Genomic DNA, 26,954 nt, shown 5'->3' with positions numbered 1-26,954 from the left:
AAAAAAAAAACATTGTTTTAAAGATTGAAAAATATGGTGACACAAAAAAAGGAAAGAAAAAAAAAACACTAAAGCAAAGAAAAGTGAGGAAAAAAATACTAAGAACTCAACCCCGGAGCCATGCGTTATAAAAAAAATGCTTCTAAAGATAACCAGCAAACCGCCAGCAAGAAAAAAAAATACAATTAGATCATGGAGAAAATTATCAAATGGTAATAACGAGAAAATGAACACCTCCTTTTCTCAAATTCAAACACAGGTTCAAAGGTTCAACTTCTAATTTTCTCCAAACTAAGATATAGCATCACTTGGAAGAACCATTGTAACAGAGTGGGAGCCGACATATCTTTCCTCTTCAACAGAATGGCCCTCCTAGCTATCAGTGTAACAAGCACAATAACATGTTGGTCAGACAAAAAAAATAGCTTGGAGATTTTGAGGAATTATTCCAAAAAGTACAATTAATTTGTTAGGTTGTAAACTAATTTCAAGTGCTTTAGAAATTGTAGAAAAAAACTGACTTCCAGAACTGTTCCAGTGTAGAACAAGACCAAAACATGTGTGTCAGTGTAGCTGTCTCAGTTTTACATCTATCACAATAACTATCAACATCAGGAAACATTTCAGACAATCTCTCCTTCGTCAAATAGTAATGATGTACAACTTTAAATTGAATCAGTGCATTACTAGCACAAATCGAAAAAGAGTTAACCAACTTCAGAATCCGTGTCCAGTCCTCCGTCATAAAAGTCAAATTAAGTTCCAGTTTTGTTTAATCTTAAATAAAGGACACTTATCCCATTGTGATAGTAATTTATAAATTCTTCCAATGGAAACCTTCATCAAAGGCTTCATACTCGTAATAGTACCTAACAAGCCGGCATTCAATATGTAAGGAAAATTAGTTAAATGTTTTTGTAAGAAATGTCTAACTTGAAGTTATTGTAAAAAGTGTGAGTACGAAAGAGAACAGTTATCAACTAATTGTTCAAAAGGCATCAGTCTATCTTCTTTAAATAGATCCAAAAAAGAATTAATACCTTTATTTTCCAAAGTAAAAAAATTGGATCACTCAAAGAATGCTTTAAAAAATTATAATAAATTAAACTATAAAGTATATTTTTTTTTAGATTAAAAAATTACAGAACTGGAGACAAATTTGTAAAGAATACTTAATCAGAGGGTCTAAATTTAAATTAGCAACTTTAGCCAATTGTAAAGCAGCTCCCAATACCGAGGTTAAATAAAACAGTTTCACAGCTTTCAATTCCAGATCAACCCAAATTGGCCGTTCATTCTTATCAACCCAGTGTAACCAAAAGGACATACAATGCACATTAACAGCCCAGTAATACATTCTTAAATAAGGCCAAGTAAGACCTCCATCCTTTTTCAATTTTTGTAAGTAACATTTACTAATTCTTGTTCTGTTATCATTTCATATAAAAGATGAGATAATAGAATCAATCCGATCAAAAACACATCATCAAAAAAACAGGGATATTCAGAAAATATAAAAATTTTGGTAAAATCAGCATTTTGACTATAAGGATGTGACCAACAAGTGGAAATGTAAGTGGGTTCCATCCACTAAATAAATACTTCATAGAATCTACTCAGGGAACTAAATTAGCTTTGTAAAGATCCTTATTTTTTTTTAGAGATTATAACACATAAATATCTAAAAAAAATCCATAATGTTGAAAGGAGTATTATCATATTCAGAAACAGATTCATTAAGGAAATAGTTCATTTTTATTAAAATTTATTTTATATCCTGAAAAATCTCCAAATTCATGAAATAAATTTAGCAAGGCAGGGAGATTCCTCTGGATTAGATACATAAACCAGAAAATCATCAGCGTAAACAGAAATCTCCTTCACAAGAATCCCATGAATATCTTTAGCTTCACGAAGAGTGATACCAAGGGATTCTAATTTTAAATTAAATAACAAAGGACTTAATAGACAACCTTGTCTTGTCCTCCGTGAAAGTTGAAAAAAGAGATCTACAATTATTAGTAATAACAGAGGCAATAGGAGTTTTATATATCATTCTAATCCAATTATTTAAATTAACACCAAAACCAAATTTCTCGAAAACATTAAATAAATATTTCCATGCAACTCGATTGAATGCTTTTTCAGCATCGAAAGAGATGACACATTACTGAGTTTTAACAGAAGATGGGTATCTAATGTTAAATAATCTCCAAACATTGAAAAGATATAACGGCCGTTTATAAAGCCTGTTTGATCTTTAAAAATAACTTTACCCTAAAAGTTTCCAACCAATTGGCCATTATCTTTGACAGGATCTGAGCGTCAACATTCAATAATGAAATAGGTCTATATGAGGCACAATCAGAAGGACCTTTATCCTTTCTAAGAATTAAAGCAATAGAAGTGTCATAAAAAACAAAGTGTAAATCGCCTTTCACAAAAGAGTCCTTAAACATTTCCTACATATACGGAGAGAGCAATTTTCCAATTTTTTAATAAAGTTCTACAGGATACGAATCAAGTCCAGGGGCCTTACCAGATGGCATTGAAAAAATAGCTTTATGAATTTTGGCTTTGGTAATTTGGGCATCAAGAGGTTTTTGATTCTTAACAGAAATTCGAGGAAAAACAATCTTTCGTAAAAAAAAATTCATTTTAGAAGAATCGACAGGAAATTTAGATTTATAAAGTTCAGTATAAAAATCTTATTAATGTCTTCATATTCCCAAGCAAGGGTACAAACTTCCTTACAGATTTTCAAAATTTGCCTTTTGGCTCTGGCCGTTTTTAATTGACACGCAGTTTATTATTTTTATCTCAAACATATAATATTGACTTTTTAGCTTAAGCAAATAGCCTTCAATAGGATGAGTTAATAATAAATTATATTGTGATTTAAGTTCCATCCTTTGTTTAAATAAGTCAATATTACGGGAAATTGCATAAGTATTATCGGACTTTAACTTGTTTTGTAATCATATCTAATTCTAATTTAGTCTGTTTTTTTCAGGTTAGAATAAGAAATGATCTGACCACCTTAAAATGCTCTAAATGTATCCCATATGATTAATTTAGATGTACCCCCTAAAACATCAAAAAGAAAAAAAAATATTTTACCTGTTTCTCAATGAAACTAACAAAGTCTGAATTCTGCAATGATGTCTGAGACAGGTGCCAAGGTGGGTGGGCTAGGATGGCATCATCGAATTCGAAAGACAAACTGAAAGCTGCATGAGCAGAAACAGCGAGAGTGTCATATTCACAATTCTTAACAGTAGGCAAGAAGTAAGGGTCAACTGTAATATAATCGATCCTTGAATATTTTCTATAAACATGTGACAAAAAAGAATATTCTCTGTCATCAGGCTGTAAATATCTGCATAATTCAATCAATCCAAAAATCGGTCAAAAAGGAATTAATAAGTAATGCGGAGTGATTTGGAAGTTGCTGGTTGGTTCAGCTCTTGTCAAAGGATTTAAACAACAGTTAAAATCCCCGCCCATTATTAACATATATTCATTTAAATGAGGCAGTAAAGCAAATACATTTTTTAAAAAAATATCATCTAAGTTAGGACCATACAAATTGGCCAAAACAGCTTTTCTGTTACAAATTATTCCTTTAACAATTAAAAATCGACAAAAAAATCTGACTTAATGTCCTCTTGAATGAACAAAATATTGGATTTAATAAAAATAGACACTCCCTTAGTTTTACTTTGAGAAGTGGAGTGAAATTGCAAACTCTTCCACGATCCAAAAAACCTATTTTGATCTCCCGCCTTTATATGCGTCTCCTAGGCAAAAAATTGTACCAGGTTGAAATCGATTGATGATTTTAAAAGTCTTTTTTCATTTGATAGGATGATTCCAACCACATACATTCCAACGTATTACATTAATGAGTTTAGATTCCAAACTATAATTTTATTCTACTTTACACATGTGCCGAGCACATACCAATAAGGGATGATCAAAAATGGTGGCGATGGACAGTACAACCACACAGAAAACACACATGCTCCGGAACCACCCAATGGGACAAAAACCCTAATTCTAACCCCATCCCACTCCCCCCACAGCCCAGAAAAATGAGGCACCCTATGATAGAAAACGCAACCAAGACTGCTCTGTCTGTCTGAAAAAAAAGATTAAAAAAGGTTCTCTATCCCTTTGAATGACAGTCTCAACAAAGGAAAATGTTTACATTCCAGCATCTACAAACTATCCCATGTTTATATTTAGTCTTTTTTTAAAACAAAGAGGAAACCAAAAAATTGTTATCTCTTAAAAAGAAAAAAACAGCTCCTTCTTAAACTTAACATTAAATCCCCTAAAAAGGCTTTAAATTCAGTTATAAGATGCAATAATATTCATTATATAAAAAAACATATTAATATGTTGAAAAGAATTTAAAAAATAAGCAGTTATTAAAATCTAAAACATATTACCTAGAGAAACCAAGCATAGTGTTTAATAACAGATCAACACAATCTTGAAAACTAATAATATTATGCAAGTAATTGAAACCTCCGCTAAGTATATATAAGAGAAGGAAATTGCCCCATTAGAAGGAAAAACTGCCAGTTATTTAATTAAGAAAAAAACACAAAAAAAAATCAAACCAGATATTAGGTTAAAGGAACAAGTCCTTTTATGTTCTTTTCCTCCGTCGAATGTCCAAATAACCATTTAAACAGTCATACTTGAACCATCAATCCTCTTACCAAAAAAAAAATGATATGCAATAATAAATGTCCCCTAATCTTCTTTTAATAGTCTCTCAATGAAATGTCCAAGTAGTCTTCATAAATCTTCTTTCCAAAATGCTATTATGCAGATAATATGCCAGACAGTTCAATCGGCAGTCGCAGCAGATATAGTTTAAACAAACGCCAGTGCAACTTTCTGATCACAAAATATACGAGGAGGAGAATCAGGAGGAAAAACTTTAATTCTTGTTGGGTGACGCAAGGAAGGAAACAATTTCTTATCATATGCCTGTTTCATTACCAAAGCAAATTTTGATCTTTGTTCCATTACCTCCTTTGAATAATCTTCATAAAAACCAAGCTCAGATGTCTCAAATCTAAAAACTCTTGTTTTCTTGCCTGTCACATTATTTGACCTTTAATCTTAAAATAATGAAAACAAACCAGAAAAGCCCTTGCTTTATCTGGATCTTGAGATCTCAAAGTAAAAGTTCTGTCTGCTCTTTCTATAGTAGGCGGCTGTGATAATATAGAAGGAAATAAGGGTATGAGAACGCTTACCAATGTAAGCAGTTAAATCTCCATTTTCAACTCCTTCCTGCAGCCCAACAATTTGTATATTCCTTCGGCAAGACCTAGTTTCGAGGTCTATAATATTATTTAGATATCTTTCCAAACGAGTTTTACTTCATTTTACTTTCAAGCAATTTTTGCTTAATTATCTTCAATTCCTCTTTCTGTGTAGTGACTTGAGCTTCCAGATCCTTAAGTTTTCCCAGAAATGACATCATTTCATTACTATTCTTTTTAAGTTAGTCTTTAAATGAACTGTTTCAAAGCCATATCTTCAGCCCACAATGGCATTTCATCAGATCCTTCCTTTTGCATCTTTCCTTTCCCGTTGCCTTTATCACTAGGTTCAGACAAGTATTTCCCACTCCTCAAAGACATATTGTTCCCCTTCAAAAATCAGCAACTCAAGATATTAAATTTGGTTTAAACTAGGGGGAAAGGGACAAAACTAGCAGCTCAGAAACTGATGTTACTCCATTCACAGACAGGCGTAGCCTCCAGGAGCTATTCACATCTTGATTGACTTGATTGCACAATCCATCTGCCAAAACTACTTGAGCCAAAGCCTCAAAGCTCCACTTCTTTACTGGCCACACGCCACCCCCGTCAATATTAAACTCCAGTCCCATTAAAGGTGAATATGCAGTAGAAGAAACTCCTCCTGTGCCCAGAACTGAATGCGGTGAGCAGCAGCAATAATTGCAGAGTTCAGCACTGATAGTCACTCTCAAAATAGCTTTAGCAACAGTGATGGACAAATATCCAGCATGCAACTTATTGAAGCTTTTTCCGCTGGGTGAAGCTGGTAGTGTGTCACAAATGTAACAGGCTGTGAGATTTCACTGCTAATGTAATGGTGTCTGTGTTATATTTCACTGCTGAGCTAATGATTTCTCTGCAGCAGCAATGTTTAGCTTATGACTAGAAATAACAGGGTTTTGGAGTGCCTAGCTATCCAATGATAAAGATATTGTCCTTTCCTGTGAGTCTGGAAGGTAGATTTTCACGGTCTTTTGCCAGGGAGAGATGAGAAGACACAAATGGAGAGAAAGGGCCCTTTTACCTTTATTTGTTTCCTTTACTAATCCCATAGTCAAAGTAAGAATTAAATAGCTCAATTGTTTAATCGCATATTGTGTACCATTTGTTATTTTTGGGGTACTGATTTGTAACAGGGGACACATCATGCAGCATTCACACAAACGAGATTTCTTAGGTTTGGCCAAGCTCAGGGGCTATCACCCCCTATATTAAGTTGCTAGCTGAAGCAAGAGTTACATAAGGTTAAATGACCTGAGTGAATCGCTCCCCACATTCACAGCAGGTGAACGGCCTCTCCCCACTGTGAACTCAATGATGCACATTTGGTTGATTTTGCTGATAGAATTACTTCCCAAAGTCTCAGCAGCTGATCGGCCTCTCTCCTGTGTGAACTCGCCTGTGTGTCTGTAGATGAGATGACTGAGTCAATACCTTCCCACACACTGAGCAGGTGAACGGCCTCTCCCAGTGTGAACTCGCTGATGTACCTTCAGTTGGGATGAGCAACTGAATCCCTTCCCACAGTCTGAGCAGGCCGCTCGCCAGTGTGAACTGACTGGTGGCTCAGGAGGTTAGATGATTTAGTGAATCCCTTCCCACACTCTGAGCACGTGAACGGCCTCTCCCCAGTGTGAACTCGCTGATGTACCTTCAGTTCAGATGAGCAAGTGAATCCCTTCCCTAAGTCTGAGCAGGTGAATGGCCTCTCTCCAGTGTGAACTCGCTGATGTACCTTCAGTTGGGACGAAGAAGTGAATCCTTTCCCACAGTCTGAGCAGGTGAACGGCCAGACCCCGGTGTGAACTCTCTGATGTACCTTCAGTTTAGATGAGCAAGTGAATCCCTTCCCACAGTCTGAGCAGGTGAACGGCCAGACCCCGGTGTGAACTCTCTGATGTTCCTTCAGTTTAGATGAGCAAGTGAATCCCTTCCCACAGTCTGAGCAGGTGAATGGCCTCTCTCCAGTGTGAACTCGCTGATGTACCTTCATTTGAGATGAGCAAGTGAATCCCTTCCCACAGTCTGAGCAGGTGAACGGCCGCTCGCCACTGTGAAGTGACTGGTGTCTCAGTACGTGAGATGATTTAGTGAATCCCTTCCCACAGTCTGAGCAGGTGAACGGCCTCTCCCCAGTGTGAACTCGCCGATGTACCTTCAGTTCAGATGACCGAGTGAATCCCTTCCCACACACTGAGCAGGTGAATGGCCTCTCCCCGGTGTGAACACGCTGATGTATCTTCAGTTTAGATGAGCAAGTGAATCCCTTCCCACAGTCTGAGCAGGTGAACGGCCTCTCCCCGGTGTGAACAGACCTGTGCAACTGTAGGTGGGATGATTTAATGAATCCCTTCCCACATTCAGAGCAGGTGAATGGCCACTCCCCAGTGTGAACTCGCTGATGTAACTTCAGTTTAGATGACTGAGTGAATCCCTTCCCACAGTCTGAGCAGGTGAACGGCCACTCGCCATTGTGAACTGACTGGTGGATCAGTAGGTAGGATGATTTAGTGAATCCCTTCCCACACTCTGAGCAGGTGAATGGCCTCTCTCCAGTGTGAACTCGCTGATGTATCTTCAGTTGGGGCAAAGAAGTGAATCCCTTCCCACAGTCTGAGCAGGTGAATGGCCTCTCTCCAGTGTGAACTCTCTGGTGTTCCTTCAGTTTAGATGAGCAAGTGAATCCCTTCCCACAGACTGAGCAGGTAAACGGCCACTCCCCAGTGTGAACAGACCTGTGCAACTGTAGGTGGGATGGTCGAGTGAATCCCTTCCCACAGTCTGAGCAGGTGAACGGCCTCTCCCCAGTGTGAGCTCGGTGATGAACCTTCAGTTCAGATGAGCAAGTGAATCCCTTCCCACAGTCTGAGCAGGTGAACGGCCGCTCGCCAGTGTGAACTGACTGGTGGCTCAGTAGGTCAGATGATTTACTGAATCCCTTCCCACAGTCTGAGCAGGTGAATGGCCTCTCTCCAGTGTGAACTCGCTGATGTTCATTCAGTTTAGATGAGCAAGTGAATCCCTTCCCACATTCTGAGCAGGTGAACGGCTGCTCCCCTGTGTGAACCCGCTGGTGTGCCATTAGGGTGGATGACCGAGTGAATCCCTTCCCACAGACTGAGCAGGTGAATGGCCTGTCTCCAGTGTGAACTCGCTGATGTACCTTCAGTTGGGACGAGTAAGTGAATCCCTTCCCACAGTCCGAGCAGGTGAACGGCCTCTCCCCAGTGTGAACTCGCTGATGTACCTTCAGTTGGGATGAAGAAGTGAATCCCCTCCCACAGTCTGAGCAGGTGAACGGCCAGTCCCCGGTGTGAACTCTCTGATGTACCTTCAGTTTAGATGAGCAAGTGAATCCCTTCCCACATTCTGAGCAGGTGAACGGCCTCTCCCCAGTGTGAACTCGCTGGTGTACCTTCAGTTGGGACGAAGAAGTGAATCCCTTCCCACAGTCTGAGCAAGTGAACAGCCTCTCTCCAGTGTGAACTCGCTGATGTACCTTCAGATGGGACGAAGAAGTGAATCCCTTCCCACAGTCTGAGCAGGTGAATGGCCTCTCTCCAGTGTGAACTCGCTGATGTTCCTTCAGGTTAGATGAGCAAGTGAATCCCTTCCCACAGTCTGAGCAGGTGAACGGCCTCTCTCCAGTGTGAACTCGCTGATGTACCTTCAGATGGGACGAAGAAGTGAATCCCTTCCCACAGTCTGAGCAGGTGAACGGCCTCTCTCCACTGTGAACTCGCTGATGTACCTTCAGTTGGGACAAAGAAGTGAATCCTTTCCCACAGTCTGAGCAGGTGAATGGCCTCTCTCCAGTGTGAACTCTCTGATGTTCCTTCAGGTTAGATGAGCAAGTGAATCCCTTCCCACAGTCTGAGCAGGTGAACGGCCATTCGCCAGTGTGAACTGACTGGTGTCTCAGTAGGTGAGATGATATAGTGAATGCCTTCCCACAGTCTGAGCAGGTGAACGGCCGCTCGCCAGTGTGAACTGACTGGTGTCTCAGTAGGTGAGATGATATAGTGAATGCCTTCCCACAGTCAGAGCAGGTGAACGGCCGCTCGCCAGTGTGAACTTGCTGGTGTGCCATTTGGTTAGATGATCGAGTGAATCATTCCCCACAAATTCAGCAAATGACCAGCCTCAGCCCAGTGTGAACTGACTGGTGTCTCAGTAGTTGAGATGATTTTGTGAATCCCTTCCCACAGTCTGAGCAGGTGAACGGCATTTCTCCAGTGTGAACATGCTGGTGTGCCATTCGGTTAGATGATCGAGTGAACCATTCCCCACAAATTCAGCAAATGACCAGCCTCTGCCCAGTGTGACCTGACTGGTGTGTCCACAAGTGGGATAACTGACTGGATCCCTTCTCATACTTACAACAGGTGAATGGCCTTGTCCAGTGTGAACTTGCTGATGTACCTTCAGTTGAAATGACTGAGTGAATCCCTTGCTCCTCTTCTTAAATATCTGGACAGAGACAGCAAAACTGGCGTGTTGTGTTCGAGATTCCCATAGACAAATTCCTTGTCATATTTAACCTGTAAAAACATATACAAAATCGATCAATGGGTGTGGGACAACATTTCAGATGAGATCACTTGAGTTGGCAAGGTGTGAGCTGACATCACACTGTTACAGTAAAGTTCAATCCAAGTTGGAGAGAGAAATCATCTTCTAACTGGGCACAGAGCTGGTATCTGGAATGACCATCAAACTCTCTGATGCTCTTCCAGAATCTATAACATAGGGGCAGTTCTGCCATTTCCAACCTGTGATCTGGCTCAGTTGTCTCTCTCCATTGGTTTTATTCCCTGTTCCCAATGAGCCGCATCGGTGCTCATTGCCTGGTCCCACAGGAACTGAAACACTCTGTAAAAAAAACTTACCCCCGACATCCCCTCGGTATCTATTTCAAAGCACCTTAAAACTATGCCCCCTTGTGTTAGCCATTTCAGCCCTGGGAAAGAAACCTCTGACTACCCACACGATCAATGCCCCTCATCATCTTATCCACCTAAAAAAATGCTCTAAACATAAACAAGGAAATTATACATTGCTTTGAGGATTTATTAGAAGTCTACAAAACTATGAGGAAAACGATAGGTTAAATGCCAGCAGCTCTTTCCACTGAGGTTAGGTGGGATGACAACCAGAGGTAGTGGGTCAGTGGGGAAGGTGAAAATTTAACAGGAACATGTGGAAAAGCCCTTCACTGAAATGGTCGCGAGAGTGTGGAATGCGATGCCAGCACAAGTGATGAATGTGAGCTCGGTTTCACCATTTAAAAGAAGTTTGGATGGGAGCCTGGATGGTAGGGGTATGGAGGGTGATGGTCCCGGTGCAGGTAGATGCATTCGACAGCTTAAATGTTTTTTTGGCATTGACTATATGGGCCAAATAGCCTGTTTTTGTGCTGAACTTCTCCATGTTTCCATGATGTCTAACTTGCTTCAAAGGGAAAACAAGTAGGAGTGACAATGGAACAGCAATGGCTGGAGTTTCTGGCAGAAACTCGGGAGTTGAGTGATCGATACTTACGAAAGAAGTGGAAGCATTGGAAAGGCAGGAGGACACAACCATGGCTGAAATGAGAAGCCAAACAGAGGGCAAACAAAAGAGCAAAAACTATTGGGAATCTTTTAGGAACCAACAGAAGACGACAAAAAAAAAGTCAGATGAGCTCAGGAATTGGAATGATGATTAATGAGTCAGTCGTTAAGGAGTCTTGGCAGCACCCAACAGTCTGAGGCATTTAGAGGAACAAAATATCTGGGGCCTCAATATCTCTTGAGAACCAAGGTTCTCTGCACCATTTACCTTTCAACTTCTATTTTGACAGGCACATACAAACTCCACACCCTCAAAATTTCACTTCTGAAGGCCTCCCACTTACAAGTACTCCTTTGCCAGAAAACAGCCTGTCCCAAACCACACTTGTCAGATCCTTTCTGATACCATCAAAATTGACCTTTCCCCAGTTTAGAATCTCAACCACTTTTTGCATATTTACTTTCAAATTCATGGCATTATGATCACTAGTTTCTGTCAACAGCCCTGGGTTATTTCCTAACAGCTTATTGCACAATTTACGTCGGGAATTCTACGTCCTGATTAAGGGCACATTTGACAAACTCTGCCTCATCTAGTCCTTTCACAGTATGGGAATCCCAGTCAATATCTGGGAAGTTAAAATCACCAACTGAATCAACCTTTGTTTCTTGGCATGGTCTGCGATCTCTCTACAAATTTGTTGCTCTAAATATCTCAGACTGTTGGGTGTAACCAAGTCCCAGTAATGGCTACAATATCGTAATTCCCTGTCCTGAGCTCATCTGGCTTTCCTACGATGCTTCTTGCATTGTGATATACACAGCTCAGCACATTCATCGCACCATGCTCAACCATTTGATTGTTGACTCTGTCTGAGGTCTGAACAACATCTGACTGGTGTCAAGAAAACAACCTCTCAATCATTGTCACAAACCCAAAGGAGCTAATTGTGGATGACAAAAGGAATGGGGACAGGCTAACCCCTATTGGCATCAATGGATCTGGGGTTGAGAGGGTCACCAAGGATCTGACATGGTCTCTACATACTAGCTGTGTTGTGATAAAAACACAACAGCACCTCTTTCACCTCAGACGGTTGAAGTTTGGGATGGGGACCCAAATCCTAAGGAGTTTCTACAGGAACACAAATGAGAGCATCCTGACTGGCTGAATGACTGCCTGGTAAACTGCACTTTCCTTAATTGCAAGAACCTACAGAGAGGGGTACGCACAGCCCAGCACATCTCTAGATGTGAACTTCCCACTATTCAGGACATTTGCAGAGGCAGGTGTGATAAAAGGATATTGAGGACTCAATTCACCACAACCACAAACTGATCCTGTTGCTACCATCCAGGAAACGGTACCACAGCAAAAGGACCAACGGGCTCTGGGAGAACATCTTCCACCAGGCCATCAGACTGATTAATTGATTTCTATGTCATATTGACTGCCCTATCTACATACTATTTTTTATAAATTACTATAAATGACACATTTTCAACAGAGACATAATGTGAAGATTTCTACTACTCATGTAGATGCAGAATGTATGCAATAAATTCAATTCAATTAACCCTCTCCACTATCTGTTCTGTCATTCTGGTTACCGTTCCCACTACAACTTACTTTAATCACATCACCCCTCCCCCCACACTAGCATTAGAAAGCCTTACCACGAGGATATTCATTCCTTCTTGTTCTGTTCCCCTAACTAACGAATCCCCTATCACCCATTTGACTTTCCTCTGCTAATAATCCCCAACAGTTTCTGAAGTGGTCCACCTGTTGTTGTGTGGGATGGTCACAAGAGTATTTTGTGAGGAATGTTTAACCTCATCCCTTTCCTCACTTTCACCCAGTTTCCTGTGTCTTGTACCTTGAGTGTAACTCATCTCACTTCACGTCATATCTATCTCCCCCTCCAACTCCTGGATGATCCAGAATTCATCCGTTTCAAGTTCCAACTCCTTAAAGTGCAGGATTACAGGCTGCAGCTGGATGCACACCTTGTAGGTGAGGGCATCAAGGACACTGGAGGACTCCCCACCTTCCCACCAATGTCCCCTCTAACTTGCAATGACCAGTGGGCACATAAATCTCATAATGTGCATTTCTTTACCCAGTGATAACATGTGCACAGTGTATTTTATATAGAGAGGTATTTATTTTAACAGCTAGCAAAGCATTGTCCATAAGAACTTTGATCTCTGAGTTAGATCAAGTTCATCTGCACTCTCACACAACCTATGTAGCAGGCTTGTAACGGGTAATGAAAACTTTTCTCACCAGAGCTTTTGCACTTTGTCCATATGCGATTTGCTTGCTAAATTACACTTTAAAATGTCAGATTTCCAAATATCACTTCGCACTTGTAAATTCTCCAGCAACTTCTGCATCGCCACAATAACCACAGGTAACATGAGTATTTCCCCTGAGCACTCCTGAGGAATTGAGGATATATAACAAAATCATTTTGAACCTTTGTAACCTCTGGCTAAAAGAATAATTGGGACTGAATAGGAATTTTGGAACTTAAGTAAACTCTGTTTTCAGCGGTTAACTAAGACAGGCACATTCCCAGTTCTCTCTGGCTTGCAGAGAGACACACTGAGAACTGATAACATTATACATTGTACCCTTATTAGTTGATAACATTATACATTACATCCTCGTTAGTTGATAACATTATACATTGTACCCATATTTGAGTAAAGGGAGGAGGACTCGCTGAAAAGGACAGGAATGAACATCTGTCTGTAACTAAGTCAGGGCCTTGCAAAGAGAATAACTGATAAGGACAGAATAGCACGTGCATCTGCAATTAAAACCTTCATTTTATGAACTCTCTTATCTAAGTAATTAAGTTTTGCACCAACAGACTTGGTGAGCATACCAGTTCAAATAACATCTTGCAAATAGTAATGTATGGGGCTTAGTATGTATAAATACACGACTGTAACCTGACTGCTTACGTGCCTTCCCTTTGACAACTGGGTCTCAAACTCCTACAGGAGAATGCGCAATAAACTGTGGTGACAATAGCTGGTCTCTCGTGTTTTATTCAGATTCAACTTTAACATTTGGTGTCACGAACAGGATCCCAATATAGGGAGTGCCAAGCAGATGGGCTGAGTAAGTGGCTGGACCACTCTGGGGACTGCGGAGACCGACCAGGCGCCCAATAGGTATTTTGTCATTCTCCGTTAAGTTCCTTTCGAAGTACGGTCCCTCTCCCAAGCTGATCACATACCTTGACGGGACCGGGAAAGAATCTGTTGGGAGACTCATATAAGGTGGGCAAAATTTTACTGAGGAGGCAGATGGGCCGGGTAAATTTTAGTAAGTGGGCAGGAGGTGGTCCCAGGTAAATTTATCAATTTCACAGGAGTTGCCAGCCGTGTAAATTTCTCTGATTGTTAATTGAGCAGAAGGCTTTGTGCCGGGTAAAGAACAGAGGTCAATTGCAGTCGAGTGATATGAGTGAGACAAGAGCAGCCAAACACAATATGTGTGAGAGTTTTCCAGACAAGGGAAAAGATTTGTGAATGTTGAGTGCAGCGCTGAGTAAGAAATTGGGGAACAAAATCTGGCCACCGGGGGGGAGCCTGGGATATTACCTCATGAGAACAAGCAGTAAATTTGATATGGAAAAAGAACAGTGGAAAGAAGTGGAAATTACTGAAAAGGGAATGGAAGGATAAGGCCGATGCAAAGTGGAACAGTATAGTATTAGCAAGTTGATGGAATAATGCATGTGACAAAGCGTTAGAGGTATGCACTGCCGAAGGAACGCCAAAGGTTGGGAGAGGCTGAAAGCGGAGCATGAATGGGTGGATGGGCGCCGAAAACGAGAGTATGGAAAACAACGTAAGCAAATCAAGGCCGGCCTGGATAGGAGAGCAGGGCAAGAACATCAGTTTGAAGTTCTAAGTGATAAGTGAAACAAGGGATCCCGAACCCATGTCTGGCATACCGACCCTGTTTGAGGACAGTGACTGTGATGCTGAGTGCATAATGCGACTCCGCAAGATTTATTCGCTCTGCTGCATGATTCTCTCAGCTGATGAGGGGTGGAAACGGAAGGCAGAACTGAGATACCAAACCTATCCGGAGTTACAGGCAGGAATCCATGATGAGAATGAACAGACAGACCGGATCATTCAAGCCTTGGAAAGGGCTCTCCAGCAACCTGCAAACATCACTAAAGTACGTCAAAGAAAACCTAAGCCTGGAGAATCGGGACCAGTCTATTGGGAGCGATTTATGGCCTGCTGAGCACTTTCACAGGAGACCGAGTCTTTAAAGATGGGAATCCGTCCCTCCCGTTTAATGCCTAACTGCTCCAATGCTTACCAACTAAGTTAGCCAACATGATTAAAACAAATGATATGGATTGGCCTGACAAAGACTGAAATGGAATGTGACAAGCATTGACCCGACTTTCGAATCCCGATCGACCCCGAAGGGAACTAATATAAAAGGTAAATAGGCTCAGCGGGACGAAGGACATGAGCGGGCTATATCTGGGGATCAGAAATAGGAACAAAAACATACCAAGGAACCGGTGGGGGCAACAGCCCGTTTAGAAATTGACAAACAAGGATGCTTCCAACCATGAGTATCACCCCTCAGGAAGAGCCCAATGTAATATTGCAAGTGGCTGGAATTCCATTTATTATCGATATGGGGGCAACCACATCCACTCTCGATCAGGAAATGGTTTCAGAAAATGGAAAACAGCTATCAGAAAAATGGACTGTCTGGGTTCAAAGGCAGGGCATGTATGTATTCAATAACCCAGCCACTGCAGGTGGAATTCCAGGGCACCCAGTGTGAGGTTTCATTTACAGTCACCACCAGTCGGGGTGTAATCTAGCAGAGAGAGACTTGTTCTGTCCGTTGGAAATCGAGATTCTCTGCGTGGACGAGGATATCACCCTGGGACTAGTGAACAAGGACATCTTCCCCAGTTACTGACACCCCCCCACAGTGCTGGGCACTTTATCTGGACACTGCGTTTGAACCCCTTCTGCCAGCGGCCGACCCTCATGTGACTCTGTGCTATGACCCTCTGAGGTGCTGAACTGAGGAAAGCCAATATTATGCACCCCTCGAGGGACAGAATTTCCCATTCACGGTGATTGGAGAGGTTAAAGGAAAAGGGGGCAGCGCATTACTGCCTGAAGTTCCGGACTTCCTTTGGCGACAGACAGAACTGGTGCTTCCCCATATCACTGTCTGGGTTTGCCCTGGGTTAAAGCCAAAGAGCCCAGAGTTCAATTCAGAAGGTTCAAAGGAACATCGAAACAAGCCTGATGCATTTTGGAAACAAGTCCTGTGGACTGATGAAGTTAAAATAGAACTTTTTGACTGCAATGAGCAAAGGTATGTTTGGAGAAAAAAGGGTGTAGAATTTCATGAGAAGAACACCTCTCCAACTGTTAAGCACAGGGGTGGATGATCATGCTTTTAGCTTGTGTTGCAGCCAGTGGTACAGGGACTTTTACTGGTAGAGAGAATAATGAATTCAATTAAATACCAGCAAATTCTGGAAGCAAACATCACACTGTCTGTAAAAAAGCCAAAAATGAAAAGAGGATGGCTTCTACAACAGGATAATGATCCTAAAAACACCTCAAAATCCACAATGGACGACCTCAAGAGGTGCAAGCTGAAGTTTTTGCCAAGGCCCTCAGAGTCCCCCAACCTAAACATCATTGAGAATCAGAATCGGTGGATAGACCTCAAAAGAGCAGTGCATGCAAGATGGCTCAAGAGTCTCACAGAACTAGAAGCCTTTTACAAGGACGAAATGGGCGAAAATCCCCCAAACAAGAAGTGAAACACCCTTAGCTGGCTACAAAAAGCATTTACAAGCTGTGATACTTGCCAAAGGGGGTGTTACTAGGTGTAGACTATGCTGGGTGCCCAAATTTTTGCTTCAGGCCCTTTGCCTTTTTTGTTATTTTGGAAATGTAAAAGATTGAAATTAAAAAAAAAAGTTTCCTTGCTTAAAATATTACAGAAATGTGTGATCTTTAACTTATGTCTTTTGGAAATCAGTTCAACTTTTACTCGTTTAACAGTAACAGAAATTTTGACCAAAATTGCAAGCTTTTGCATGCCATTGTAATTGAGCAGGCCTCTTTGGAAGCGGCTGTCTCTACCCAGAAGGCTGAGCTGTTTGCTCTGACTCCTGCCTGTATCCTAGCAACAGACTAAAGTGCGGACTTTTACATGGACTCCCGTTATGAACTGACTACGAGGCTTTGGGGATTCCTGACTTCCTCTGGCCACCCCATTAGTAATGCTACCTTTGTAAACAACTTACTCACCGCTCTACAGCTACCTCGAGTTTTCATTATTATTAAATGTGCAGCCCATACTGGGGCGTGTGATGAGGTGTTTAAGGGTAATGTTAGGGCTGATGCAGCGGCCAAACAGACAGCCTTGAATCCCACACTTTTATTCTCCTGGGGAACCCAGCAAGCTCCTATTAGATAAAATGTGTGCCAGACATGGGGGAAATACGTAACTAACAGGGGGACGCACCTGGAGGAGAGCGCAAATTATGGTCCCAAATGGGTTGCCACATCGAACCTCAGACCAATTTATGGGTGACACCTGCGGAACAGGTCTGTGTTCCCTCTGTGTTCGTACCTATTTTGATAGATTATGTACATAATTGTATACGCTTGCGCAAGGAGGGAATGGTTAATACTGTAGCGGTGTGCTACACGCAGCGCTAACATTACGACACGGAGTCGGTAACTGCAGTCGATGTAAAAAACTTTATTCGAAAACTTCAGCCGCACTTTTAAGCCTCTGTCAACCGGCCCCCCATGGCGCAGAGGCTCCAAAGCTCTGTGCTCGCAAACCCCCGTAGGCTATCTAATTGTGAGTCGGTTCGGATACGCTAGGAAATGGGTCGCCACATAACCCCCCCCCCCAGAACCGGCGATACACCCCCCAATGTCCACAGTCTGGGCCAGAACCTGCTTGGGAGGTCGGCCTCTGCGCCGAGGCGCCGGAAACTCAGCCGGTTGCGCCAGGTCCACATGGGCCGGTTTGAGGCGGTCCACCGTGAAAACCTCCTCTTTCCCCCCAACGTCCAGCACGAACGTGGACCCGTTGTTCCGGAGCACCATAAACGGCCCCTCATATGGCCGCTGCAGCGGTGGCCGATGCCCGCCCCTTCGTACAAATACAAACTTACAGTTCTGTAGGTCTTTGGGTACGCAGGTCGGGTGCCGCCCGTGCTGTGAGGTGGGTATGGGGGCCAGGTTACCGAGCCTCTCGCGTAGTCTGCCCAGGACTGCTGCGGGTTCTTCCTCTTGCCCCCTTGGGGCTGGTAGGAACTCCCCAGGGACGACCAGGGGCGCGCCGTATACCAACTCGGCCAACGAGGCGTGCAGGTCGTCCTTGGGCGCTGTGCGGATGCCGAGTAGGACCCAGGGAAGCTCGTCCGCCCAGTTGGCTCCTCGCGGGCGGGCCATGAGGGCCGACTTCAGGTGACGGTGGAAACGCTCCACTAGCCCGTTCCACTGTGGGTGGTAGGCAGTTGTGTGGTGCAGCTGAGTCCCCAAAAGGCTGGCCATAGCTGACCACAGGCTGGTGGTGAACTGGGCGCCTTTGTCGGAGGTAATGTGGGCCGGGACACCAAAGCGAGATATCCAGGTGGCGATCAGGGCTCGGGCGCAAGATTCGGAGGTGGTGTCGGTGAGCGGGACCACCTCTGACCATCTTGTGAACCGGTCCACGATAGTCAGGAGGTAACGCGCTCCGCGCGACACTGGCAGGGGGCCCACGATATCCACATGAATGTGGTCGAAACGCCAGTGGGCGGGATGGAACTGCTGCGGTGGGGCTTTGGTGTGCCGCTGCACCTTGGCCGTCTGGCAGTGCAAGCACATTCTGGCCCATTCACTGACCTGTTTGCGGAGTCCATGCCAAACGAACCTGCTGGAAACCATCCGGACAGTTGTCCGGATGGAGGGATGCGCCAAGTTATGAATGGAGTCGAAAACGCGGCGCCGCCATGCTGTCGGGACGACTGGACGGAGCTGGCCGGTGGCGACGTCACAGAGTAGGGTCCTCTCACCTGGACCCACGGGGAGGTCCTGGAGCTGCAGACCGGAGACTGCGGTTCTGTAACTCGGAATCTCCTCATCCGCCTGCTGCGCCTCCGCCAGTGCCTCAAAGTCTATCCCTTAGGAAAGGGCATGAATGGTAGGGCGAGAGAGCGCATCCGCCATGACATTGTCCTTACCCGAGATGTGCCGGACATCCGTCGTGTATTCAGAGATGTAGGACAGGTGGCGTTGCTGGCGGGACGACCAGGGGTCGGATGCTTTCGTAAACGCAAAGGTAAGCGGTTTGTGGTCCGTGAACGCGGTGAAGGGCCAACCTTCTAGGAAGTACCTGAAATGCCGGATTGCCAGGTAGAGCGCCAACAGTTCCCGGTCGAAAGCACTGTACTTGAGCTCGGGTGGGCGCAGGTGTTTGCTGAAAAACGCCAGGGGTTGCCAGCGACCTGCGATGAGCTGCTCCAGCACCCCACTGACTGCCGTGTTTGATGCGTCCACTGTGAGGGCGGTAGGGGTGTCCATTCTGGGATGTACTAGCATTGCGGCGTCCGCCAAAACTTCCTTCCTTTGAACGAAAGCGGCGGCGGACTCCTCATCCCAGGTAATGTCCTTGCTCGGACCCGACATCAGGGCGAACAGGGGGCGCATGATCCAGGCAGCTGAAGGGAGGAAGCGGCGGTAGAAATTGACCATACCTACGAATTCCTGAAGGCCTTTGATCGTGGTGGGTCGGGGGAAGTGGCGGACCGCATCTACCTTAGCGGGCAGAGGGGTTGCCCCATCTTTAGTAACCCTGTGGCCCAGGAAGTCAATGGTATCGAGTCCGAACTGGCATTTGGCGGGGTTGATTGTGAGACCGTACTCACTCAGTCGGGCGCAGAGTAGACGAAGGTGGGACAGATGCTCCTGACGACTGCCGCTGGCTATGAGGATGTCATCCAAATAGATGAACGCGAAGTCCAGGTCCCGTCCCACCACGCCCATTAACCGCTGGTACGTCTGTGCGGCATTCTTCAGGCCGAACGGCATGCGGAGGAACTCGAAAAGGCCGAAAGGGGTGATGAGAGCCGTTTTGGGGACCTCGTCAGGATGCATCGGGATTTGATGGTATCCCCGGACGAGATCTACCTTGGAGAAGATCCGTGCGCCGTGCAGGTTTGCTGCAAAGTCCTGAATGTGCGGCACAGGGTAGCGGTCCGGTGTGGTAGCCTCGTTCAGCCTGCGGTAGTCGCCACACGGTCTCCAGCCCCCCGTCGCTTTGGGCACCATGTGCAGGGGGGATGCCCATGGGCTGTCGGACCGTCGGATGATCCCCAATTCCTCCATCCTCTGGAACTCCTCCTTCACCAGTCGAAGCTTGTCCGGGGGAAGCCGCCGAGCACGGGCATGGAGGGGTGGTCCCTGGGTCGGGATGTGGTGCTGTACGCCGTGCCTGGGCATGGCCGCTGTGAACTGGGGTGCCAGAACCGATGGGAAATCCGCCAGGACCCTGGTGAAGTCGTTGTCGGACAGCATGATGGAGCCGAGGTGAGGGGCTGGCAACTGGGCTGCACCCAGGGAGAACGTCTGAAAGGTCTCGGCGTGTACCAGTCTCTTCCTGGGCAGGTCGACCAGTAGGCTGTGAGCCCGCAAAAAATACGCACTCAGAAGCGGTTGGGCTACGGCGGCCAGTGTGAAGTCCCACGTGAACTGGCTGGAGCCGAACTGTAGCTGCACCTGACGGGTGCCATAGGTCCTTACGGTGCTGCCATTCACGGCCCTCAGGGGGGAAACCGGTGCCCTGCTGCGGGTGTCGTAACTCGTCGGAGGTAAAACGCTGTTCTCAGCCCCAGTATCGACCAAAAACCGGCGTCCCGACCTTCTATCCCACACATACAGGAGGCTATCCCGATGGCCAGCCGCCGTAGCCATCAGCGGCGGCTGGCCCTGGAGTTTCCCGGGAACTTGCAGGGCGGGCGACAACGGCGGGCTTCTGCGCCCCACCGCTGGTGGTAGAAGCACCAGTGTTCATTGGGCCGGGGGTTGGCGGGCTCTGTGGCCGGGCCTGGACTGGTTTGCTGCTGGGAGCGTGGCTGGGTGATCTGTGCAACGGACGCCCCGCTCACCTTTTTGGCGTTCCACAGCAAGTCCGCCCGGGCTGCCACCTTCCGGGGGTCACTGAAATCCGCATCGGACCGCAGCAGGCGTATGTCCTCGGGCAGCTGCTCCAGGAATGCCTGCTCAACCATGAGGCAGGGTGTGTGTTCGTCGGCGAGAGACAACATCTCATTCATTAAAGCCGATGGAAGTCTGTCGCCCAAGCCATCCAGGTGCAGTAAACGGGCAGCCCGCTCGCGCCGAGAGTGTCCGAAAGTCCTGAGGAGCAGGGCTTTGAATTCCGTGTACTTGCCATCCACCGGGAGCGACTGTACGAACTACGCGACCTGGGCCGCTGTGTCCTGGTCGAGGGAGCTCACCACGTAGTAGTAGCGGGTGTCTTCTGAGGTGATCTGGCGAATGTGGAATTGGGCTTCGGCTTGCTGGAACCATAGGTCCGGGCGCTGTGTCCAGAAACCCGGCAGTTTCAACGAAACCGCATGAACAGAGGCGGCGGCGGCGGTCATTTCTGGTCCAAAAATCGTTTGGACCGTCGGGGTCACCAATTGTAGCGGTGTGCTACACGCAGCGCTAAAATTACGACACGGAGTCGGTAACTGCAGTCGAAGGAAAAAACTTTATTCGAAAACTTCAGCCTCACTTTTAAGCCTCTGTCAACCGGCCCCCCATGGCGCAGAGGCTCCAAAGCTCTGTGCTCGCAAACCCCCGTAGGCTATCTAATTGTGAGTCGGTTCGGATACGCTAGGAAATGGGTCGTCACAATACATTATTACAATCTTGACTTCCAGAGAGCAGCTGAAAAACCAGCCAAAGCATGCTTAAATTGTAAAAAAATACAAATGCTGGAAAGAGGATGCCTTGTGGTTCGGGAACTACCCCCTTGCCTGGTAGACCTTTTTCTTGCTTGTAACTTGAGTTTATAGAATCACCTGAGTACATTGTTATAGGTGTTGCTCAGTGATAGTAGATGCATTTAGCAGATGGATTGAAGCTGTTCCTACAACTAATGATACCACAATGACTGTTGTGAAAATATTGCTAAAAGAAATAACTCCTCACTATGGACTTCCAGAAGTGATAAGCTAGGACAATGGGCCAAAATAAATGAGGAAATCTGTAAAGAACTTGCTATAAAACAGCAGTTCCACTGCACCCATCATTTGAACGTAGCGACACAGTGGAACTTTGTACTTTGAAAGATAATTTGGCAAAACTTACACAAGAAACTGGATTGACCTGATTGAAGGTTTTACCCTTAGTCCTATTCCATATGGGAATCATGCTATCAAGTAAGACAGGGCTATCACCTGCAGAAATTATCTACAGGAAGCCCATGAAAACCCCATGGGGACCCCGACCTTGTCTGCCACTCCTCCCTGAGCGCTTACCTGCAACATTGGATATACATACCTTGGGGGAGGAGATGGGAAAATACTTATGGAAATTAACTAACACTCTCCAAAGCTTGCATTCACAGGTACGACAAGCCCATCAAGAGGACGAACCCCAAACTAAAGGTGACTACTCCACCATCCAGCCTAGAGAATTGTCCCGCTCAAGAACTGGGATGATAAGAAGTTGGGACCGAGGTGGAGAGGACTGTACCAAGTGCTACTGACAACACCTCCTGCAGTGATGGTGGAAGGGCAGCTCTGGCGGATACATCAAACGGACTGTAAACACGTTACTGGCAGAACTGATAAGGACTGGAAAATGTACTGGTTAATGCTAATTTTATTGACCCTAAGGGAACCTGCCCCTGTCTCGGGAGGCCCCCAGTTTAACACTTTCCTGTCCCTCTGCCACACCTATGCTAAGCAAGATGAGCGGGGAGCACATTGGGAATGTGCCCGAATTCTCCAACAGGGTAAGACTAGATCAGTGGTGCCTCTGAATACTAGCGCAGTCAATTCAGTTCTGGTGTTTTAAAAAGCCATCTCGTAGACATTCTGCAAATACTCTCTCTTGAGATCCAGTGCCGAGCTGATTTTCCCAATCCACTCGTATGTTAAAATCCCCTACAATGATCATAACACTGCCCTTCTGGCAAGCCTTTCCTATTTCCTGCTGTAATTTGTAGTGCACATCACTGCAGCTGTTTAGAGGCCTGTAGATAACTGCCATCAGGGTCCTTTTACCCCTGCGATTTCTGAGCTCAACCCATAAAGATTTCAGAAATGTCACTCCACTCTTCAAGAAGGGAGAGAGGCAGAAGAAAGGAAACTATAGGTCACTTAGTCTGACAGTGGTTTGAAAGATGTTGGAGTCGATTGTTAAGGATGTGAGTTTGGGCACAAGATAAAATAGGACGGAGTCAGCATTGTTTCTGCAAGGGAAAATCTTGCCTGATAAGTTTGTTGGAATGCTTTGAGAAATAATAAGCAGGGTAGACAAAGGAGAATTGGTTGATATTGTGTACTTGGATTTTCAGATCTTTGATAAGGTGCCACACATGAGGCTCCTTATCGAGCTTTGAGCCTGGTTGGGCGGCGATGAGGAAGGAGCTGGTCTCGAGTTTGTGTAAATCGAAGGGCGGTTGCAGTGGGAAAGAGTCAGGACCAAGCCAGACGGCTGCACAGTCTGTTCCGGGAATGGAGGATCAGTTAGTTCTGGTTCCCCAAGCAGTGAGAGTGGATGTCGGTAACGAGGATCTGTTTACGTGTATGGGTGTGGGGTAAATGGTGGGAAAGTTGTGGGGTTACTGGCGGGGTGGAGGGAGGTTGGGGATGTGGGTTATCGGACACAGTGTGACCCGGAAGGAAGAGTCTTAGGGCAGATCATGTTGTGAGCAAGGGAGGATCAGGTCCACTGCTTCAGACAGCTTTCAGGAAGCAACAAATATCTCTTTATATTACTCACTGTCTAATCTTTCTCCTAACATTGTGTTTGTCACAGAGCCCAGAGTCTGGGAACAGCTCGATGGTAGGAAGCAGATGGTGATGATGGGAGGCTGTTTATTGGAGTCAAGGCCCGTGCCTCCTGGAGCTCCCCAGCGTGACACCCATTGCTACTTGTCATCTATGTCAATAATAAGTTGAGAATGTACAGGGGATGGGCAGTGAGTCTGCAGCAAGTAATTGTAAACAATTACTTCTTTTTGCAGGATAGTAAATATAAACACCCCTCTTTCCCTCTCCTCACTCAGAACCGACCAAAAGCTACTTCAGAAGATACAAGTTCTTCAAATGAGCAAACACTGAGGGAATGTGAGTGACTTTAAAGAGCTGGGATACTGACAGTACATTACAGACCTGGAATGATTGCAACTGGTCTGATAGAGGCATAACTGGTATTTCTGGTCACATTCAGCTCACTCCAACTATTCCCTACCTTCCTTTTATAGGTATGTAATGTCTAAAGGACCAGTGTTTGAGTAAATGAGACTCACCAGACTTGCTCCTGACTGAATCAATGGAAACCCTGAGTCAGAAGGGTTTCTCTCCAGTTGATGCTCTCAGTCCTTGGACTGGTTCACTTGCTGCTGTTCCCTCGTCTTCAGTCGTGGTTTGCTTCCAGTTGTGGGTTTTTCTTCCAATAAATCTCTCACCGCAGGTCTAACATTAACATGAAAGATAATGAAGCATGTTAACAATACAAAGGACAACAAAATATTTCTGCTCACTGAAATCTAAATATTGAAGACAAATATAATGAACTCAGTGAACAAATCTCTAATTGTCCCTGACACGTCACAAAACCTGATGTGGGATAGGAAGGAGTCATTGTTCTGTCATGGTAAGATGTAAGATGCAGGAACAGAATTAGGTGATTCCATCCATCAAATCTGCTCCACCACTCAACCATGGCTGAGATTTATTCCAACACCATATCCCTGACTTCCAGCTGTAACCCTGAAGCTACTTAGCAATCATGAGTATATTAATCTCTGCCATAAATATACCCAAATGGCCGCCTCAACCAACCTCTGCAGCAACAAATTCCACAGTTCACTCATCTTTTGGATGAAGAAATTTTTCTCAACTCAATTTTAAAGGTAAGCATCTTTATTCTGAGCCTGTGCTGTCAGGGCACAGATTCTCTGTCTAATGGAAACATCCTCTCCATGTCCACTGTATCCAGGCTTTCCAGCATTCGGTAGGTTTACTTAACCATACATCCCTCCACCAACCCCACCGTCCCTCTGAACTCCATTGAGCACAGGTCCACAACCATCAAATGCTCCTCAAAAAATAAAGCCCATCATCCCTGAGATTATGCAGGTGAAACTTGTTAGTAACAACTGCATAACAGACAATCACGAAATTTAAACCATTCCAGAGTAAATGGAATAAAAAGAAACTGGATTCACCAGAATCGCTCAAAAGTTAAGGAACTGCTGTGGGGAGAGCAACAAATTTAACTATTCAGGTTCACAATCTTTTGTCAGAATGGATTCAGAACTTTTCATTTTTAGTGCAGATTTCCAGCAACTTGAGTTTCTGTTTGATTTCTACTGTCTAACAGACAGGAGACAGTGAGGAGGAATTTCCAAACACAGTTCGAACACTGAACCCCCATGTCTATTTCTACTGGTTCAAACACAGAACAGGATGAAATTCAAACTCATTCTCCTCAGATTAGCAGCAACACTTCCAAAGGAACTCCAGAAAAAAAAAACACTAGATCCCAGACCAGAAATACTCACTCAACAGCTCATAAACCGGGGCAGCTTGATCCCGGGTCCATTTTACTTGGAACTAAATAGGGATGCAGTGCTGCTGGAGCTCACCGGAGCACCACTCCAGCACCTCTGTAAAAAACACTTGATCCCAGACCAGAAATACTCGCTCCACACCTCATAAACCGGGGCAGCTTGATCCCGGGTCCATTTTACTTGGATCTAAACAGGGGTGCAGAGCACCTCCGGACCTCACCGGAGCACCACTCCAGCACCTCTGTAAAAAAAAAGTCAAATTAAACAAGCGGGGATTTTAACAGCGGCCGCATATTAAATAGAGGGAATTTTAAGGAAACTGGGGTTAGGGAGAGGGGTTGGTGGCTGGTGAGGAAAATACTACCAATAATATTAGAATAGGATATTCGATAGTTTTTGGTGAAATCCTGGAGCTGTGACTGTGGTGGTCCGTGGATTACTCGCTAATACAAAAGTAAATTTTTCTCACTAACAACCTTATGGCTTCTAAGCAAACAACCTTATTTCACTTGGTTGATCATTATATTTTATGATAATTAGTGAATGCAACCATGCAAAACTTTGTCTAGTTATTAAATTAAGTATTATTTGTTTTATTGTACCAATTATATACCGAAATGCAGTGATGGCCTGTAATCTTGTTAATGCCTTATTCATCACTGGATTTCTGTGGAGCTCTAGAAATCATATATATTTCTTTCATCTTGGTTTAGTGCTTGACATTATAAAAAACTCAATATACACACAAACACAACCCCCCCCCCCCCCAATTTGTGTACCTGCTCACGACATCAACGGGACAAGGAAGTTGCCCGGTACATGAAAGGAGCAGGTACACAAATACACAAATTCGGTGTGACATACTGGGGTGACTGATACGTTCGCGGCCTAAGGTGAAAGGAGTTAATTTGACAAAACCTAGCAATTTTCAATTATCTGTAACAGAAACAGCACAAAACTGATTAACTTCAAACTTTCTGTATAATCACTCAAAGAGTTCAGGTACCGAGTGCTGTATTACATTAGGCCGCGAACTTATCAATCACCCCTCGTACAGCTCCAGCAGCTAAAAGATTGGCACTGCACCCCTGCTCCAGCCGTCCGATAGAGCTCGGGCCCGGCCCTTTCCCAATCCAACCGGCTCAGACTTACACAAACCCGCCGGGATCTAACCCCACTCACCCCCGCTCGAGTCGGTGAACCGCCAACGACCGCTGCTTTCGGTAGTCCGCA

At 44.8% G+C, this 26,954-nt stretch overlaps 1 long non-coding RNA gene across 3 annotated transcripts; it reads right to left on the bottom strand.

The window, feature by feature from the left end:
• Positions 1–2,627: 2,627 nt before the first annotated feature.
• On the bottom strand, positions 2,628–26,945 carry LOC132389315 (uncharacterized). 3 transcript variants are annotated; one of them, XR_009510482.1, is made up of 5 exons: positions 26,874–26,945; positions 24,456–24,621; positions 13,170–13,324; positions 9,750–9,868; positions 2,628–3,230 (listed from the first exon to the last, which is right to left on the bottom strand). It is a non-coding gene; the product is annotated as an uncharacterized LOC132389315 (long non-coding RNA). The 3 variants fall into 3 exon arrangements; XR_009510484.1 differs by having other exon boundaries at positions 26,904–26,928; XR_009510483.1 differs by lacking the exon at positions 13,170–13,324.
• Positions 26,946–26,954: the final 9 nt, after the last annotated feature.

The sequence above is a fragment of the Hypanus sabinus genome, unplaced genomic scaffold, assembly GCF_030144855.1.
Source record: "Hypanus sabinus isolate sHypSab1 unplaced genomic scaffold, sHypSab1.hap1 scaffold_53, whole genome shotgun sequence".
Classification (NCBI taxonomy): Eukaryota; Metazoa; Chordata; class Chondrichthyes; order Myliobatiformes; family Dasyatidae; genus Hypanus; species Hypanus sabinus.
This window is presented reverse-complemented; position numbering and strand designations above follow the sequence as displayed.